Source organism: Lissotriton vulgaris, chromosome 9 (assembly GCF_964263255.1).
Source record: "Lissotriton vulgaris chromosome 9, aLisVul1.2, whole genome shotgun sequence".
Lineage (NCBI taxonomy): Eukaryota > Metazoa > Chordata > Amphibia > Caudata > Salamandridae > Lissotriton > Lissotriton vulgaris.
In genome coordinates this window covers 486,512,619-486,534,093 of record NC_141697.1, presented here as the reverse complement: position 1 = coordinate 486,534,093, position 21,475 = coordinate 486,512,619, and the positions used below count along the sequence as shown (strand labels likewise).

The window sequence follows — 21,475 nt, the reverse complement described above, 5'->3', positions numbered from 1 at the left end:
ATATCTGCTGGAGCTGCGGGAGGTTTTATCTCGTTGTCTGACTGTGCACCAGTTTATTGGTGAATAGGTGGTCGTATGTGTTGTAGGCTTTGGTCTCATCTTTTGCTTTTCTGGTTTCCCCCACCCCTCCCCCCCCCTGTTTTAGGTCTGTGTGGGGGGCAGAAAGGTGGGGCTCTCTCCGTATCAGTCTTTCACCCCACGCTTTCTGGATGGCGGTTTTGCTATGTGATTGTCAGTTTTGGGCCAGTTTTGGACCCGTTAGTTGTAATCGGATCTTGTTAGGGGATTTTTTAGACTGATTGAGGTGGGGTTCGGAGAATATGGGTCGGTGGATATGATCAGTTGGTTTATAGTCGGAGATGTGATATTTGGTATTTGTTAGGTGATGTTATAATGTTATAATGTTATTGGGGTTTGTATGGTTTTTGTGTTGGGTATGTACGGGTGGGGGCGGGTGTGATGGAGGGTGTGGGGTGGGGGCGGGGTTTGGGGTTTGAAATAAAAACGAACAAAAATTTGGGTTGTGGTTTAGATTGTGAGGCGGTTGCCGAGTTTGTGTATTTGTAAATGTGCACCTGTTCCAATAAAGCGGCCTTTTTCACATGGTTCAATGGTTTTTGGGTCTGCTCACTCTCCCCCCACCCCTCTCTCCCAAAGATAGACTTTCGTCTCAGTTTACCTTTGTGAATCAGGCTTTCTATTTATTATGTTGTTATCTGTGACATTATGTTTGAGGTCATGAGAAAGGTACTGGAACATGGGTTACAGTTGCCAAGCACACTGTAATGGGCCAATTTCAGTGATATGAAAACAAAAATATATTTCATAACCATAACGCCACCTCAATTGCAGTTTTAACTGTATAATAATTCCTTACTTAACTAAAGAATCCATAACTTTGATGAATAGGCGGAGTGAAGGGGAGTAGACCCCCCCCCCCCCCTCCCAGATCGAGGATTGGAAATAGTGCGCATAGGCAGAGCAAGCCTGTGTCCAACTCCTTGGAGTCTCAAGGAAGAGTAGGGCATGGTGCTGGGCTATGCTTTATGTAAAGATGCAGAGGGGACACATCCATCCATCCAATCAATCCACCCATACACACGTCCGTCCGTCCGTCCGTCTGTCTGTCTGTCTGTCTAAAAAACAAACATCACTAACTTTTAAGCTGGCATGCGGCACGTGATTGGCGGATCTTCAGCTACTGTAGTTTGTTTATGAGATATCGGGCAAAGCGAACCCAGGGCGCCTGCACTTTCAAAGAAACCTGTTATGATCAACCTCCAAAACCCTTAGAAATATTCATATATATATATATATTTAGGGAGACTATATAACAGCTAACTGTGTAATATGGTTCAATATTACCACCTACCATGAGGACAAAGGCAGAGTGGTTGGTAAATGTCATCTTGACCGGATGAGCACAATTTAGGAACATAATGTAGTTATCAATTTACACATTGCATGATGATGGCACAAGCTATGGGTAGTTCATTAAACTATAACTGGCAAATGTAAGTGGTTTTTAGATTTAATTTTGGAATCAGAACTACTTTAACTGTGTTTTTTCGGATTATGTGTGTGTATTTATATGTAAAAACATTATTCATCTGTATTGATCTGAAATATCTGGAATGACAGTGAAAGGAAACATAACAAAACAGTATTTGATTGGACAGGTAATAAATACAACTTCGCTGAAAACACTGACGCAGCCTAACTTTGGGCTCACGTCTCCACAAACTCTCGAAGCACACTTAAAATAATCTTTCAGCTCGCCTGTTTTGTAGCCGGTTGATTTACTATACTCTGCGCTGTAAGCACAGAAGACTATTGATTAACATGAAAACTGAGCGCGTTCGTTTTTTATTGACCTCTGCGCCGTTTCCTTTTCTAATTACTTCCCTTTCTGTGACGTGCAGTGATGAATCTACTTCTTCCAACAGTGAGGTAAGTGCGTCGGTCCTTTACTCCTTCCTTTGAGCACTTCACTGCAGTTAATATATGAATGAAATGTTGTGCCACTTGTTCACAGTCATAACGTTCTGTGTTTTTTTTCTGGCAGATAATCATTTAAAGAAATGCAAACTGCGCAAGGAAGGCAACAAGAGGAAATTACTGAAACACAACTAGCTGGCTTCTTTGAAGACTGATTCAGTCTCGTCAGGTAAATAACAAGATATACTTAACTATCCTACGTTTTGTGCGTAATTATCAGCTTATCGGTGTTATTGGCTGTACCAGAAATGTAATAGAACCCCGGATGATAAAATGTTACTTGAAGAAACGTAATTCAGGTTTGAAGTGACAAACAGCTGTGTTTTGTCTGTTTAGTCTACTTTTAAAACCCGTTTATGAGCTTCTTGAGTGTTTTTGTGTTATTGGCAAGATATAGTTGCATGCCACCTTTTTTGTAGAACGTTTGAAGTGAACGAGTCACTTAAAACACGTTTTGTAAATTCAATTGACGTAATTGTATTGACTTCGGAAGGATGAAAGGCTGAGTCGGCCACAATAATATTCAAATCTGTGAACCTGCAGGTTAAGCTAATTTTTTGCAGCACTTAAGCACTTGTGTGAAAATGGGTAATGGTCATGGACGTGGACTGACCAAAATGATAGGGGTATCGGAAGTGACATCACATGCCCTTTGACCCACTATGACATCACAGGAAGTGACATCACATAACATCAGGCATGGTGCATTACAGAAAGTGCTGTTTGTGACCTTTGACTCTGTGGACACAGCATGACATCAATTAATTTAAACCAAAATCAATGCCCAATTAAAAATCAAATGTAATATTAATCACATAACAAAAATCACCAAGCCTAAACTAATTAAGACTGCCACCATGATATGTTAGAGATGAAGAAATCACATTCCCAGGGGCAGACATCATATGCAGTCAGCTTATGCCCAATGACAGCCTTATGGCCATACATAGCCCCATATGTCTGTGCACAAATACAGCTGGAAGCTTCCCTCAGGCACCCATGAGTAACAGTATGGGCTGTATAACCGTAGGCTTCCTTCATGATCCCAGAACAGACACATCAAAGGCAGCAGCAGTGCAAACTGTCCTCATCTCACAAAGCAGACACAGGATGGGCAGCTGTGATGCAAGTAAATGTGCTGGAGCCTCCGCTGATACTAGGCTATTGAGCAGGACTGTCTTGCCTTCCGCTTACCTTAGAATATACTTCATTCCATAGGCTTCCTTTTGTCAGTTGACTAGAAATAATTGCAACCAGTGCCTCAAACCTCACAAAGCAGACCTCTCTCTATGCATCGTTCATTCACAGGAGTAATGTGTAAATATTCAAACAACTTCACAGTGTTTCTGAAATATTACTTGCTGCTGCCCCTTGTATGATGAATGCTATGTTTACCAGCCAGCAGTGTTGATCAGCTAACCAGAGCTTGGTTTATTGGTTGGCTCAATGGGCCAGCTTATCAGTTTCCACAATGCTTCAGTGAAAGCACATATTTCACTCCTCTTTACAATGCCCTAGGTATATATACATTTTAATATCAGAATCACAATGCCTCAGATAAGCATGTGCAAGGAGGTTTTGGGTCTTTTCAGAATCTAACAGGGTGAAACAGAAGTCCCTGTGGTGCGGGCCCTGAACTGGACATCAAGCACTGATCCAGGGTTAAGGAAGCAAGCAGTACATGAGTTTTGGTGGCATAACAAGAATCATGGCCACCTTTGTCAATGTCTGATGGGACAAAGGGGCATATTACCAAGCATAAGCATAAGCGATAATTATCGCTATGCTTGGTTAGCGGCAATAATTTTATTGCCGCGCTTCACCGATTTTTATCGCTTAGGAGCCTTGCTATTATCAAGGTTTATCTCCTAAGCGATAAAAATCGGCCGAAATGCATGAATTTCGCTGAAAAGTCAGCGATATTCATGCATTACCGAGCTAATGCTCTTAGCCATGTTATCCACATACCATTGGATAACATGGCTAAGAACTGCTCAGGGCAGGTGTTAGCTTTTGGAGATATTCGCGCTTAGCGCAAATATTTCCAAAAGTTGGTAATCGAGATAGCGATGTTAGCGACTGTTTTCAGTCGCTAACATCTTGGCACGCCCACTTTGTATGTTATTAGCGATAATTATCGCTGACATGCAAAGTGGGTCCCTAAATGCCCGCTATCACCTACAAGCTGTCGCTAACTGGTGTTAGCGACAGCTTGGTAATAGGGCGATGAAATTATCGCTGCATTAGCGGGAAAAAGTCCAGTTCATCACAAGCAATGGACTGAAGCACTCTTTGTTATTCCAACATTGTGACTTGCACACAATTAGCTGGATATCTTGATCCTTCCCAGAAGCACCCTCAAGATTCCAAGCTGTTACTCAGCACAGTTTTCTTTGCACCTTAATCCTACCACAGATGACGCCTGCCATTTTAAGTTCTGTAACTCACAGCTCTAGTAGTGCAGCTCAGACCTTATCTGCAGAATGCATACTTCCTGTTTCCAACACACAGCTATGCCATAGCATCTCGGTTGAACCACCTGAAATTACATTTCTGGAGTCTGCACACAGCAGTGCTATTGTATGTCAATCCAGACCCTCATATGCCAGCACTAGGATCAAGAATGCTCTGTCTGTGCTTCTCAATCCTAGTTTGCAATATCCATGTTGTTCCATAAAAATCCACCACATCAGAATCTGCACCAGCTGTTACTCACAGCAGGCATATTAACTCTTTCTGGTTAAGAATGAAATTGCGATGCACAGATTTCACACTGACCTTAGCAATACATTCATTTTTTTTGTTTGAATATCTTTTATTGATTTTTAGTTATTCACTTACAATATACAACAGCAGTTGAAGCGAGGTGATACAATATGGCATCTTGCAATCGTTCAAGTGATGCAGGAAAAAAGGGATAGAAAACAATGAGTTGCTACGGAGCATCTCCCTTGTGTCATATCACATAAAGCAATAAGAAGAAATAAGAAAAAAGAAAAAGAATAATTTGCATTCACAACGACCCTATCATAGCCAGGATGAGTCATGTGTCTCAAAAGAGGTAACTCCATGGTAAATTGAAAGGGTGTTTTGTGAGCCAGGGCTGTGTGATAGGCCCCCTTGCATGATCTGTGCAAGTAGAAGAGGTGTGTGTGCTATAATTAGTTTTCGAGAGTGTACAGCCTTATAGGTATAAAACTTTTGCTTCTCAGGCCTAGTGGGCGCGTGTCAATGGGGTGTAATGGCCTAGCTGTGTGTTCGTCTCCGTCTATGCTGGAAAGCGGGCGCGCGATCCAGCGTTGCAGGTAGTGTCATTGGTGAGCGTTGATATATAAAGGAGTAAGATTCGGATAAGTTGATATTCATAGTATCTTAACAACTAGAAAAACTGTGAAAGAAATAATAAACCACTAGATTATAACCTTGAAAGAAAAAGAAAGAAAGACAAAGTGGGTGTGCGTGTGGCATATTTGTTTGGTAGTGTGAACGTGTGTCCTCAGTTCCGGGGGGGTGACTAGTGCGGGGCTTAGCAATACATTCATAACACCCACTATGGAGCCTTACTAGCATCATTTTGTAAATTAAAACTAAAGGTGTGATTATCTTTAAAAAGGAAGGAGCTCAGGTTTTTCAGTGGTCACTGTTAACTTGAAGGTGCCTCGAACAATCAATAAGAAGGACACATAACTGAAAGCCCTGCCTTTCATAAGTAGGATAAAAAAGTTATCCTGGAGCCAACAGGTAGTTGTGATAAAACATTAGGCAATACTCCATACTTTGTTGCACAATATTGCATGGCCATTTATATAGTGCTCTTTGAGAGGCTGAAAGCAATTTTTGTATTGTTGTGAAAGTAACTGCCCTATATGTACTATTTATATAGTTTTAGAAGTCCCCAAGTGGTCACTGTAGGCCTCCAACTTTCTACTGAGTTTGCAGTCGCCATTTAAAGCATGTTTGAAAATTGCAGTTACATGTATATAGGGAAACTGGGGGGGGGGGGCATATTTACAACCCCCTTGTCCTGCCGGTGCGTCACTTTCTGTGATGCACCGGCAGCACAATTTGGTGCCCCATATTTACAAAGACATGTAAAGCCACCCTGCATGGCTTTTCATGTCCTTGAAAATACAACCCCTTTTCATGCAGCCATTTGTGTAATAGAGGCGTTCCATGGGTGTTGCTGTGGGTTTTCCCACGCAACACTCAAGGATTCTGCCGCATTTCCAGATTTACAAGGATTCGCAAACCTGGGAACGCATCAGAATTCTATGCCTCCCCAAGGGAGGTGTAAGGGGGCACAACAAGGAGAAATACTTTTATTTCTACTCTTTTTCCTTTTTCTATGCATGCTGCATTCGGCAGCACACATAGAAAAAGTGAATCAACTCTTAAGATTGTTTTTGTGAAGAAAGGTGCCCCTTCCTGCACAAAAACAACCATCCCGCAACACAGGTAGTGCAAGGGTGCCTGCCTTGGTGAATAGAAGCTAATTGTGTGCCAGCACAGGAGAGAGTACAGGGATCCATTATATTGTTGTAAATATGACACATCCCTGTGCTTTGAAAGTATGGCAGCATGGCACAGCCAAATGGCTTTCGGCACCGCGCTGTGTTACTTTCTTAAAAATGAGTGCCTGGATGCTGTGCATTAGGTTTGTAAATGAGGTAGAATTGTTGAACGAGCTACTTCACTCACACATGGACAGAATGTTGCAGAGGAGCATTAGTTTAGACACAGCAGTGCATACAGATGTGAGGAGGGCAATGACACCAGATTCCGGCTTGAGGGGTGGCTAAATAGAGCAATACATCACATTTCTCCTTCCACACGTAACAGCATATAAAATCACGTGGTTCAGCTGATTCCTAAATCGGAGATAGGGATTCATTGGTTTTAAGTGTTTAGAGGCACATATGTAAGAAAGACATTAGCTGTGCTGCTGTTGGTGTTTGTCAGGGGATGAAATTGCTGGGTCAGGATTTGTGTTCTTATGAGTATTGTTTTTCTGGGTATCATGTTAGGGAAGATAAAAAAAAGGAGATAAGCCGAATGCACCTGGTGGGTTAGAACTGTTGACTTTTAACCAGTGCTTAATTTGTATAAAAAAGAAGTGCAGGTGCTGAAAATTTTGCCAAGGAGGCCACCGCTCACGTCTTCCCCCGGTGATCCCAGGGTTCAATTTGTAAAAAAAGAAGTGCAGGTGCTGAAAATTTTGCCAACGAGGCCACCGCTCACGTCTTCCTCCGGTGAGCCCCACTTTCAACACTCTCACTGCCGCAGTCTCTATCTTCTAATCTTGATCTGTTGTCTGTCCCCTAAGTCTTTGCTCTAAGAGTCTATCCTCTCACCTCTCTAATTGTTTTCTATCATTTTTGCCACACCGTGTATTTCTGATTTGCCCTCTATTTATTTTAGCCCTGCCCTTTTTTTCTTAACTTTTACCCATGCTCTGCTCTCTCTCCCCTCGATCTTGACTCTTTACTATCACTCTCTAGCAGTCATTAGCTGTCTCTCTATTTTATCATTTGCCTCTTTTTTTTCCTCTGTCGTTTCCTCCACATCCTTTCATTCTATCTTCTCTCTTCTTAATGCTTTCTTCTTCACAACATGGCTGCTTTCTCTTTGTATCTGATTTGCTCTCCTTTTCTTCTACTTTGCTCCATTTTATCTCTCTCTTCTCTTGTTGTTTCTTCTCCTCTTTACTCTTGCTGTCTCTCATCTCTAACACTGCTGCTGCCTGTGACCCCTGTTGTCAGCCTGTACATGTCCCTGCTATTTTGAACTCTGCGTTTTCCTGTTGTCATTCCTAAAGACGTGGAAGATGACGTGTTTTACTTTCTTACCTACACTGAGTGCAAAAACAAAATGTACACCAAATGAAAATGCTTTTTTGCATATAATAATCAGTGTGGTATGACTGGGTTTATTGCGGAATAGGTGGCTGCTTGAGCACAGCAGGTCACTGCTAGTACTGCCTGTAATTAGTAGGTCCAGGGATGGTGACGGCATCGGCATCCACTGCTCAGCTTGCTGTGATCCTGCCAGCTACAGCCCAGGCATTGTCCCCAGCCGTAATGCTGCCAATGCCGGTAAGTATGGCTGTGGTGCCTACTGGACTCACTCACACTCAGCAATTACCATGCTGGGGTGCACGCACAGATTCTACTGGTGACGCCATGGCGCACAAAAGTTGTGTTGGGCCACAGCCACATCGAGCACATTGAGGATAGCAGCAATGCAGGGCTGCCGGATATGCTACTCTGGCTACACAGCAAGTGGAAAGTTCACACTTAATTTCATATATTCTTCCTCAAGAGACCTCACTCCCAAGTTCCAAATGTGCCCTTGCAGCTTCCTTGGCTCAACTCCGTCATGAGCCAGCCCCCAGCGACAATTATCCAATGGGAGGTTTAGGTTCAGGCACTGGCTGGGTGCAGCAGACTAGGGGAATAGAATGCAAGCCATAGTTTGTCGATGACTTCTTGGATTTGTGATCAGCGTGATGACATCATTACTAACGTGGTGAATCACAATCATACCTGCCTGGACAGGCGTGTGCTGGCCAGCCTATGAACATTTACCAGCCAGTCACCATGCAATGTATGTTATTCTTTTTATTTTGAATTGAAAAATTAATATTGAGTCCACCACCTACAGGGTCAGAAATTGTCGCCCCTGCCCTGTGAAAGAAGTGCAGGTGCTGAGCACCTGAAAACACCTGCTCAAATTAAGCACTGCTTTTAACTCAGCTCCTTCCATATTAGCCCTATGAGCTTTCTCACCGAAATCATGTTCGTATCACATAAACGTATACATTATAACGTTGATTTTTTTTAATGACATCCTCCACATAACACTTATTTTAATTCCTTTTTATTTGAAAATTGGGTATTTTCCAGACAATTGAGCAGTAAATGAAGGAAGGTGCAGGCTTCCTACATCACAAGTGACAGACTATGAAGCAGGAGTATGCAAAGGACATGCTTTCTGCCTGCAGATTTCACCACACACTATCCCCATACTATGCCCCTTTGGGCACGGCCCTTTGAAATGCAACAAAACTATGTTCTAGGTTAAACACACACATTTTCATAAATATTATGCTCACATAATATAGGATCGTTCAGAATTTAGAAAACCTCATGAGTGGAGAGCGTGAGTTTTACCTGTAGTACAATGGTCATACTTTAAATGAATATGTGCTCACATAATCTAAAACTCAGCCTACACGAACACTATTCCCAATAAAAGGACCTTAGAAATGATTGCTAGAGAAAATATCGGAAAACAAGGAGTACTTGAACATGAGGTAGATACAAAATTAAAAGAAGTGCAAGGGCACATGGTAACTGTCTCAAAAAGGCTACTTTTTTTAACACTGCTAGCACCCTTCTGAAAGACACTAAAACATTATTTCTAAGCATATACATTGAGTCCTATTCACGAAAGAGTATTAAATCTGTGTCAGAAGAAATACTTCTGCATGCACTTGCAGATTTAAAACTTTTTGGAATTCAATAATTCCGATTGGAATCAGCACGGAAAGCTACACCTTGGGACATATTCTCAAGGAGCTATCGGCGAGTTATCAGCACTTTATCGCAGCCAAGTCGCAAATTAACCACCCCATTCACAAGCTGGTGCTAACAGCCCATGTCACCCGTTTTCTGGCAATAGCATCCTCAAAAAACATCGCCACGGATGACCCCGGCCACTATCGCTAATGAGATGCAGAGTAGGCGTTCCTGACCAAAAATCAGCGACAACACCACTCAACAACATTCTCAACGACCAGCCAGGTCAGCGATAAGGCACATTAGCAGCAGGAAACTAGCACCTGCTCTGACCTGGTGTGAAGTCGGACAACAACCGGCAGCAGCCAAGGGAGCACAGCCCATAGCCAAACATAAAGAATGACAGATGCCCCCGAGCAACTGATCATGCAGCCCGGAGCCCCAATAGGGCACAACACCAACCGCCACCACCCCCAGGACCCCACCACCCACCTCCCCTCCCTTTGGATAAAGAGAATGCACATCAACACCACGAAACCATGAACCAAACAAATCGCCAGAAGCCGCACAATCACAACACCTAACATACAGGTGTGGCCAGAAAAAGAGGGAGAGAGAGTGCCGATACTGCAGACCCAGACTTCACTGCTCACGGCAGCTACCAGTGTGTCTCCAACCACATGCCGGTACACACTGCAGTCTCCCAGGTTCCTCATCTAAAACAGTTGCCAGAGACATGAATGGCAGAGTCCATACAGTAGCACACACCAGCCGTGCTTCCCCCTCCTGCGCACACAGGCTGCTGCACCCCAACGCCGCCCAGCAGTGAATGGCCACCCCTGGCCAAGCAGGCTTCCCTGCTCACCTTCTGCTCACCTTCTGCCACCGACGTGTCTCCAAGAGGGCCCACCACAACGTGCCGCTGGCAGCCCCAAGCCCGGGGCCCACGACCATGGCGCCCTCGACATCATGCAGCCCCGCACTGCGGGCCACCAGGTCACACACTTGATTCTGGGTCTTGATTTCGCTATGGCAGAGAACATATCAGTGCACCCAACCACATAGCAGGCTTCACACCCGCTCAGCACTAGAGGTGCCACTAACTGTGTTAACTGCGAAGCGACGCCATGTGTCGGTAGGCCTGCACTGCCTGCTGGCTCAGGCCTATACTGCGGTCCAGCAGGGCTCACACCAATGCTACCATTCCAGACTGCCTGGACGGCGCATCATCGCAGGCTGCACACCCGCTCAGCACTTTAGGTGCCCCTACCTCACTGCACCTAAAGACACCGTACCGTGGCAGTGTGCCTGTGCCGGATGTACCATGTTACTCCGCATACTTTTACTCCGCATACCGTTACAACGCGACTTTTACAACGCATACCATTACAACGCATAGCGCTTTGGGGTGCTGGATAGTGGTAAGTATAATTTACTATTCTAACTCCAGTCCCCGTGGACCCTAGGGAAGGTGTTGGATAGTAAATTATACTTATTCCCTATCCTAGAGCGCCCCCCAGCGCAATGCGTTGTAATGGTATGCGGAGTAAAAGTCGCGTTGTAATGGTAGTGCGGAGTAAAAGATGCGTTGTAACGGGTGTATACCGCCTGTGCCTGCCGCAATGTATCCAGTGTCACTAAGTCTGTGCACAGCAAGCCAAGGACCTTTTATGATTGAGTCTCATGGTGTGGACGCCATCATGTCACCCCGGCACCGGGCAATGTGCTGTGCCCGGGCCCTAGGCCCTCAGGCAGAAATGATACCCACATGGAGACACCCAGTTAGAGAGTAAAAATGGCGACCAGCACGTGCGCCAGGCCCTTTTTATTGGCAGGGTCACTGTGGGTGTTGACCAGCTGTGAGGGAGTGGCTGTGGCATGCTGACAACTAGACCTGTGAGCAGCAGATCCCTACAGGGAAGACCTGGGACATGTAGCATTGTCGTCGTCCCTGTGAGTGTCAGAGGAGTGGGCTTGCCTGGCGTATGCCAGTCCAGTGCAAGGGTGTGAACAATGACCCCGGGGCTCTGGGCGTGCTTCTGTTCTGGGCTGGACAAGGGAGTGACTAATGAGTGTGCCTCCGTTCTAGTGTCGGCGCCACCCAGAATGCAATCAGCAATGTGTCAGCCTGTTACCCAAGACCCACAGCATGAGCAACATGGACATATGGGGGAATCATTGACCCTGCATTCATCCATACCTCCACACTTGCAAGATCATAGACATGACACATCGCTGTGACTATGAATGTTTAATGCACATTCAATGGAGTGTCATAGCTGGAACAGTACAGGGCCATGCAAGCCCAAGTTACATTGATAGCCAATGGAGGGCCAGTCAGAGTCCTTCAGGGAATGACAAGTACATCAAATGAGGAGGAGTTCAGTCCGCAGTCTGATAGCAGTGTCATTTGTGAGCAAACAAAATATGCCAGTCCATGTCGAGGTCCAAGGTGAGTGTCGCAGAGTGCATTGGAGACAGTGGAAGGTGATGATGCAGAGGATAGAACCAGGCCGGAACAGGCCATATGGCAGTGATGAGTGCTACCACTTCCTTCTGACAAGTGCAGATTCATCCGCATCTCCGTCCTCTGCTGTTTCAAGTGCCTCACATATGGGTGGTTGTGTTCTGTCTCCAGCACTGGGTGGCAGTGACACCTCAGGGGCTGGAGGTGGAATGTGTGCCGCACTGTGTGGCACTGACACATGAGGGGCCGGAGATGTGGATGGAGTGAAAGCAGTAGCATGCATCACCACCATGCCTCGTGGCAGCAATGCCATGAGGATGGTCTTTAGGGCATTGAGGGGCCCATCTACCTCTCGCTGGTGTGTAGCAGTGGCAGCTGCCTTTTCTGCCCGCGTCCGCTCCCTGGTCTCCATGAGTAGCCACATGAGTCCCAACTTTCGGGCGAGCTCGCTGGAGCCACTCTGCCTGGACAGTCATTCTTGTCTCTGAGTCAGGACTCTGGCAATGTCAGCCATGGTTCATTGGAGGGCATGGAGCAGACTGTCAGTGTCTGTTAGGGACTGTGAGTGGTCCCTAATGGGACTTAGAATCCCACGTATGGCGTCTAGTTTGGCGTAACCCCACTTGCACCTGTTCAGCCAGCTTCTCCTGGCACCCCCATACATGGACCTGGAAGGCCATGTGTGCATTGTGGGGGTCCTGGGAGGCAGCCGTGGTGCTGGGTGCTGCCTGCTGTCTGTACTGTGCAAGGGGTGGGTTCTCCTGGTAGCAGCTGGGCTGCCCTGCTCCTGGAAGTGGGCTCCGGAGGTTCTCCATGAGCTGTTGGAGGGCAACAATGCAACAATGGCCAGAAGGGACCTTCATTGGCTCCCAATTCCATCTAGGATCTCCTTCAAAATTCTCTGTCTGGCCCATGGTGCTATCCATGGCTCAGGATCTGAAAGCATTAGATCTCTTCTGTGTGCCTACACCCCCACTAGAACGCTTCGCTCATCTTCAAAGAATAGGCTGGTAGTCCCTAGGTTTGCTAAGGTTAGATGGGGAGGTAGAGCCTTTTCCACCTTGGCTCCCAAACTGTGGAACTCCCTTCCCCTTGAGCTTACCAGTCAATCCTCCTTGACAATCTTCAAAAAACTTCTCAAAACCTGGCTTTTTTCTCAAGCATATTAGATTCTTGCTCTCCCATTGGCGTCTGGTCTAGTTATCTGGAGTCTGGACTTTCCATGTCTGTTCGTATTGCGCCTTGATGCCCCTTGGGGCTAAGTTTTGCGCGGTATAAAAACGCTATTCATTCATTCATTCATTTGAGTCGAAGGTGTGGTGGTCCTCTTTGTCATCAGAGAAGAGAGGTTGGGACGGCTCTGCAGGAGGTGTTGTTTCTCCCTCTGCAATGTGAAGGGGAGATGCAGTTTAACATTGTGTTCACGTCTATGTTGATGAATTGTACATGTTTACATTCAGACTGCTTGACAGTGTCCATTGTGACTGTTTTGGAGGAGCTGCCTATTTGATGCTAGACAGTGGACAATTCGACAACATCACAGATGTGTGTTTGTACTTGTACATTGTCAACTCACATTTCCCTCAAATGCCATATGTGATTGGCCAGTTTCTGCCCGCAAGTGGCACCAGTTGTGTCCTCTGTTCTGTTGTGGACATGTTCCGGATTGTGCCACATCGTTGTCAATGTTGATGTGCTGTGCATGTGATGTGTGTGTGCCACATTTTGGGGGAGTCGCCCCTGCAGCTTTGATTTGGAGGTCCCTTATCCCTTAGATGCAGTGTGCCTCTGACGTCTGTGCTTATACAGTGCTGTGATGTTGCATACTTGGGTGCATTGGTCTTTTGGTGGGAGTTGGGGGTCTGGGGCATGGTTTGTCCGCAGATGTGCTATGCTTACTTGTGCATGTGTACCATTGAGCCGTTCTCCCCCGGTCACCCCAGTACCTGGTCGTTACTCACCCTATTGCTGTTGTGTCCAGTCATGTTCAGCAGTGTCCGGTCCCCCAACTCATGCCACCGTCTCCCCACTGATGACTGTGGACACCATTTCCTTCATCTCATCCTGCTCCTACTGTGGCGCTGGCCTCCCACCTCCAGTCTGTCTTGCTGCCTTCTGGTTGTTTGCGAGTTTCTGCTTGGTTTCGTGCTTGACATCATTCCAGCACTTCTTGACCTCTTCCATTGTCTTCTTCAGCACTCCGACTGCATTCACCTTGTCGACGATGGTCTGCCATGTTCCATTTTTAGTTGCCAGTGACAAGGTGGAGGTGAACAGTAGTTGATGGTGTTCTATCACCTCCGTTATCAGGCTCCTGTTTTCCTGCTGACTGAACCTTTTCTTCCTACTCTTCTTGTCCTTGCCCTTCCCTGACCCGAGGTCCCAGGCTGGTCTTCCGGGGTGCTTGTGGGGTTCTGGTTGTCCTCTGCACTTGCTCCGGCTGACTCCATTGTGCCTCGCTGTTGTTTGGATTTTGTATGTGTTTTTTTCCCAACTTTTGTAGTGCATTTTTTTCCTGCATGCCCGTGTGGGGATTGCAGGCCTGTGGCTGTTTTTTGCTGATTTTTGTATTGCGATTTGCGTCATCGCTGCTTTTTTCACGTTGGTGTTTCGCATTTTTGCAGTGTCGCGTTGATTTTAATGCTTTCATTTGACGCGTTGTGGTGGGTCTATCGCATTGTACCGCCGGCTTGTGAATACCACGTTACCACCGTGCTAATTTCCTGTGATAGACTGCGATGTGAAGAGTTGCATTAAGCTACTTTTGTGGCAGTTATCATACGTTCTTGAGAATATCCCCCCTAGTGCATTGTTTCCATATGGATTCCATTGGAAATACAGATTCCTAACTTTTTCCCATCCCATTTGTACAGAGTTCTCTGTGGGGGAGAGCTCTGTTCAGTGGGAATGGATTTCCACTGTGGATATCTCCACACTCTTGGGCAAGTGGTAGAGAGCTCCTTTGCCGTAAATGGGCTTACACCTTCCAGGAATCTTTTTGTGAATTCCTAGAGTTCGTAGAAAAGGGAAATTTGGTCATAAACTTAAGTTAATAACCTATTTATCTTTGTCACCAGGGCCCATGGATATTATGTTACAGAAATAATTGTATGACCAAAGTTAATATGATTTTTTTTTAAGGAACCAGGTTCTCCAAAATCCACTTGAAATATTTTGTAGTATCAGTGCATTGTATGTAGCCCAGTGCTATACTAATAATGCAAAATCAGCATTTTATAACATATCACAGAGCACACAAGTAGTAGGTGAAAAGTCAAAAGAGGAGGCTACCAGGGATCCTTGTCCATGGATTTGCTTCATGTTGCCCTTGCCCAGTGAGCATACGGCTAAGGTAGGCAGCTGCTGCACAATAAAACCATATCCTCAGCCACATTTCCACACACATTTGGTCGTTGTTTGCACTAAATGTGTGCTTTTAATAAAAGGATAGCTTCAGTGGCGTAGCTAACATTGGTGCAGCAGGTGCAATGGCACAGCTTCTCACTAAACCCTCATAACTGCTGTATATATCTTCCCCAAAAGATGACATAGATTCCATTTTCCTTGCTTGGACCAGAGACCAGGGCATCCTCTCTACTCTACATAATTGAAAGTATCAAGGTTTACTAGGGTTGCCACCTGGCTGGTATACTGGCATGATAAGCATTTTAATGTCTGGGCTGTAAAAAAATTTGAAAAGTCTCCTGAGGCCTGTATTTTTTACCCATATCACCTTATTGGTACATACCTTAAACAGTAAATGTAATGTGAAATCCCTTTGAAATCTATTCTTCAGCTGCCCTAATGACCCCCTGACTGATAAACAAAGACAGAAAGTCCACGTTCAAAGTGAATATGGATAATTTCATACATAGTTCTACAAAAATATCATGTCATGCATGTCCTTTGCAATATGTTATAATGTGAAAAGCTGGCCGGTATTTTTCTCAGGGAATGGTGGAAACCATAGGCTACACATTAATAATAGAGTAGGGTTTCCGAAGGAGACCCTAAGATGCACTTACTTAAATGCAGAAAGCACTGCCACTGTTCACCTGCTGATTACATGCTAGCCCTTTTAAAACTAGGGTGCTCAGGGTAATTGTATTTAGCAGGAACATGCAACTTTCTGGCTTTTCTACATATGCTAATCTTGTTGACATATGGAGGAAGGAACATTGCCATCCTCTCCTGTCCCTCCCCTGGACCATAAGTGGCCAATAAGAGGCATGAGAAGATAGGTGAAAATAAGGAGCTACTAAGCCACACCCTTTTCCAACACGTATACCCTTTTCAGCCGCCTCTAACATCATACAAAATGGCTGAAGAAGAGCGGTTTATTTAAAGAATGTAAGCACGTCTCTTGAAGAGCCTACTTTGCTTTTATTTTGTATTTTGTGCCACTTGATATCCCAGAGCTATGAATTGCAGGACCTGTGCTAGGGGTCGCAAACAGAAAGTAGCAACCCTTAGTGACACATAATTGATGTCCATGGTGCGCAAAACTTTGCTCAGAAGCCTGCGGTCGGGGCTATTAAATGTTGGCGCCCAAATTATCAAGGCTGCGTAGTCTTGGATCCATCTCATGCCTCTTCCATCCACCACTGGACAATTCCTGCCCACTTATAACTCTTGCAGGTACTTGCTTTCCCACTTTGTGACGGTTTTTCAGTCTTTCTCTTTCTCCTTCTATCCTCTTTGTGTATTTTTCCATCTCTTGCTCACGGTAAGCAAGAGATGAAGACTACATTCACTTAGCTGGTCATGGTGAGGTGATTGCCGATTTTGTCCCAAGGCACTTTTAATGGGTTTCCAGGAGTAGTGTGAGTCTGAATTTGGCAGGCCACCAGGTGGATTCACAGAGTGAGGTTTCTTTGCAGAAGATTACTACTTTCGCCTTGTCTGTGTTGAATTTGAGGTAGGTAGAATTAATCCATCTGAGTTGTCTGAGAAATTGGCCTGGGTGTTTGGTGCATTGTCGGAGAGGGGAAGTATGAGCTGAGTATCAACAGCATAGGAATTTATGTTGATTCTATGGGGGCACATAATTCTGCAAGTGGGGCCATGTTAACGTTGAACAGAGTGGGGCTGAGTGAGCATTTCTGTGAAACTCCACAGATGAGGTGGACTGCATCTGAAGTGAAGAAGGCGAGGCAGACTGATTGGGTGCGGACTCACCAGAAACAGGCTATTATGAACATTTCTATCAAATCCTGTTTCACAAGTAGTACAACATGTTGTAGGGACCCTGCGTACACACACAAGAAACAGTTTTCTACATGCATTTCATACAAGCATTTTATAATAAAAGTAATACCCAAAAGGCCTGGCCCTGTGTGTTGATGTCAATCATAATAATTAGGGTAACAATTTAGGGATAAAGAAGTTGCTCTCAAATTCCCCGAATGCCCGTCTGCAAAGCTGAGTAGTTCTACTACGTGGTTTTATAGTAATTGCATTGTCTCTTTTGTTGAGTGTCTGAAACCTCATGCAGTTCAGCAGGAGTAAAGTACTTCAGGCATAATTCATAAAAAAGTACTACATTTGCACTTGTAAAAGATCACCCATGCACAGGTGCAGCTTTACTATTTTGGATATTCACAAGCATATCTAGTAGTAGGCCTGAATAGTTGCTCTGGGTACAGGTTAGCAGGTGTACTACTTGGAGGGTTATGTGACACATTTACTGAGCTGCTGTTTACCAGTGGAGAAGTGTGGCTCAATGGTTAGAGCAGCAGACCCTGATACAGAGGTCTAGCCCGGGACCAGGGTTCAATTCCCCGCCTCGGCGGGTCTTGGGCTAAAAAATTCCACATACCTGATCATTCTTGCCTCGGTGCCTATTCCAATCATAGAGGCCCACTCTGCAACTCTTGGCAATAGCTTGCTTAATCTCCACAACGGCCCCCACAACACTAAGGATGCCTGGCCTTCACCCTGGGGGTGCCCAGGAGTCGACGCCTCACAAGGAAAGCCAGGATGAGTTCCACAGCGGTATTTGTACAAGCGCCTTGAGACCCTTGCGGGTGAGTAGTGCGCTATACAAGTATCAATTTACATTTTTCTTTTACATTTACCATCAGCCTAGTTCTACACGGCGTAGAATTACACACAAAGGGAATGGAGCCTGCTCTGCAAATGCACATATTTTTTCTTCGCTGGGGAAATATTTTTCATCATGGACTCTTCCCCTACTTCTCACCAGATCTGGAGGAGATCTGTTAACGTTCACATCATGCCCAGTATAAATATTTAGTGTAATTGAAACGCCTAACAAGAATACTTTTTACATGGACTTTGTTGTAGACTAAAATACAGTGAAACTAAAAACATGGGTGCATAATCTCAAGGACTTATCGCCAAGTTAGTGGCACTTTATCGCAGCCAAAGTGGTGATAAATGTATCGCCCTATTCACAAGCTGGTGCTAACAGCCGATATCACCAGTTTTGCTGTGATCGCAGCCGCAAAAAACATCGCCACAGATGACACCGGCAACTAAAGCTAATGAGATGCAGAGTAGACGTTCCCGTGCAAAAAGCAGCAAGAACACCACTTCGCCACATTCTCAACGACCAGTCAGATCGGCGATAAGATCACAAAACATGCGATAATGCACGTTAGCAGCAGGGAATTAACACCTGCTCTTACCTAGTATTAAGTCGGACGATAACCTGCACCAGAAATGGGAGCCCAGCCCACAGCCACACCAGAATAGCAACAGATGCCATGGAGCTACTGATCATGCAGTTCGGACACCCAAGAGGGCCAAAACACCCATTGCCACCACCCCTGGCCCCCTCCCCGGGTACCCCTCCCAGCCCCCAGACAAAGATATTTTACATCAACTGTACAAAATCATGAACAAAACAATTTGCCTTATGTCGCACAATTACAACAATCAACATTCATGTGTGGTCAGAAAAAGGAGAATCGTTCATTTATCTTTGAATTTCCATGAAAATTATTTTATTCAAACTCAAAACAACTATTTTGAAGAGTCATGGCGGGTCTTCTCTGGACAATCTGTAAGTCACAGCCTGCAGGACAAAATTCAAGATAAGAAGGTGTGTCATGCGCTCATCAAAGGACAGAGAGAAAGAGAGAGAAAGAGAGAGAGGGAGAGAGAGAGAGACAGTGAAAGGAAGAGATGGAGAGGGAGAGAGAGTCCGACACTGTGGACCCAGGCCTCACTGCTCACCTGCTGCCACCGGTGTGTCTCCAACCACGTGCTGGTATACACAGCAGTCCACTAGGTCCCTTATCTGAAACAGAGTCCAGATTATGGCAGAGTTTATATCATTGCATACTCCATCATCGCTTGCCCGCCCCTGCGCACACAGGCTGCTGCACCCCAGCCCCTACCGCCACCCAGCGGCGATTGCCCACTGCTGTGCACCCAGGTCTCACTGCTCACCTTCCGCCACCAGCGTGTCTCCACCCTCTACGTGCCGGTGCAAGCTCCAAGCCGGGGGACCGCGACCTTGGCAGCCTCCACATCATGCAGCCCCACACCGTGGGCCACAAGGTCACACACATTGTTCTGGGTCTTGATTTCGCAATGGCAGAGATCATATCAGTGCACATGGCATCATTGCAGGCTGCACACCCGCCCAGCTCTTTAGGTGCCACTAACTCTGTGAACTGTGAGACAATGCCACATGGCGGTAGGCCCAAGCTGCTCGCTGGCTTAGGCTACACAGGGCTCACACAAATCCTTACCAGTCCCGACCGCCAGGATGGTGCATCATTGCAGGTTGCACCCCCGCTCAGCACTTAAGGTACCCCTACCTCAGTGCACCGAAAGTCACCGTCCAGTGGCGGTAGGCCCGTGCCTGCCGCAGTGTATCTGGTGCCACCAAGTCTGTGCAATGCAAGTCATGGATCCTCTATGATTGAGTCTTCTGATATGCCAGGTGGATGCAGCCATGTCACCTCTGGCAGTGGGGAAGAACTGGGACACATAGCGTTGTTGTCCCCCCCTTTATACGTAAGCTGATTGGGCTGGGTCAGCGTATGCCAGGGCAGAGTAGGGGTGTGAATAATTATCCCTGGGCTCTGGGCGTGGCTCATTTCTGGGCTGGACAGGAAACCAACTGATGCGTGTGTCCCTGTCGCAGTGTCAGCACCACACGGCCAGCAATCGACAATGTTGCAATGTTGCATGCACCCGGAGGGCGGCCTCGCAAGACCACTCGGGCTCTTGGCTCATACAGGCAAACTGTTGTGTGTGTATCGTTATTGGTGCACCATAAGCCTAGGGTCTAGCCTCAATTGCAGCGTGAAAGCCACATCACATTTCCTGAATGCAAGCAGTAGTCAGACTAACATTAGGGATGAAAGCACCTTTGTCTCAGTACATAAGGCGGAAGGACATCTGCACCTCTGACCTTGGTATTGCATGCGGCAGGCACTCCCTGAGAGAGATACCATAGCAGATGATGAATACTCCCACACTACGCACATCGCTAATGAAAGACCAATGTATCCACACCCCACACACAGAAGTCCTGTTCGAGCTACTCTTGCATGGAATGCCCATGACACATATGTACACAACAACCCATAAGTCCAAACGTTGCACACACATACGACTCATTGGTCCGAGCTGTGGCATATCATCTACATAACTGCAGCAGGTCAGAAGAGTGCCGGTTCTACGAGAGCCACCAACGCAATGGCAGAACATCCTGGGCACATGCACAATGCCTGTCACGTGGAACTGTACCATGACCAATGTTGCCTGTTAGTGTCTGATGCATTGGTCTGCATGTTGTGGCCCTTGTCTTGCCCGTACTGACACGCACATGCTAATTAAGTCTACGCAACTTCACTAATGTTTAACGGTGATGAGTGTTGATTAGAAGGACAAGTTGTGTGCCTCAATGAGCATTGTCCATACACAGTGAGGGGCTGACTGATGCATTTCACTTAGGGGTGAGTACCTATTGCCAGATCCACCTCTGTGAGTCAGACATTGTGGTTGGGATGGCTGCTTTAGACCTGTGCTCTTACGTGACTTCAGCAATGTGAATATGGTGTCCAACTTCTTGCCATGTGGATCAATGTGATCCATCACTACAGGCTGTGTCTACCAAGTTGAGTGTGAGTAGGTATGCGAAGAGATATTCTGTTGTCAAATGTGATGGGGGACACTACTTTAGTCCTGCTAACGACTTTGACATTTCACACACAGCCCTATTTCTAACATTGCTTGGGGCAAAGTTGTGAAATTGAGCGATTGTTGTTGCAGAGCAATGAGGCCACAGCTAGTGCACACATTCCCAGTCATCGCACTGCCTAAGTGTGTCACGGTCACACATGCACATTGCTTTCATTTCCCAGGGTGTACCTTTTTGTGCAATCAATGTCCTTACATTCATCCATACTTTCATACTTGATCAATTATGGACATGACACAGCTGTGTGAATTTGAATGATGTATTCACATTCAGTGGAGTGTTGGAGCTGGAGCAGTACATGGCCATGCAAAC

The 21,475-nt window shown here is 45.9% G+C and overlaps 1 long non-coding RNA gene across 1 annotated transcript in view; it reads left to right on the top strand.

Moving 5' to 3' along the window:
• Positions 1-21,475, top strand: part of LOC147690308 (uncharacterized) — a 90,165-nt gene that overhangs the window by 35,081 nt on the left and 33,609 nt on the right. Inside the window, exon 2 of the long non-coding RNA XR_015299951.1 lies at positions 2,066-2,167. This is a non-coding gene — a long non-coding RNA (uncharacterized LOC147690308). The remainder of the gene's footprint in view (positions 1-2,065; positions 2,168-21,475) is intronic.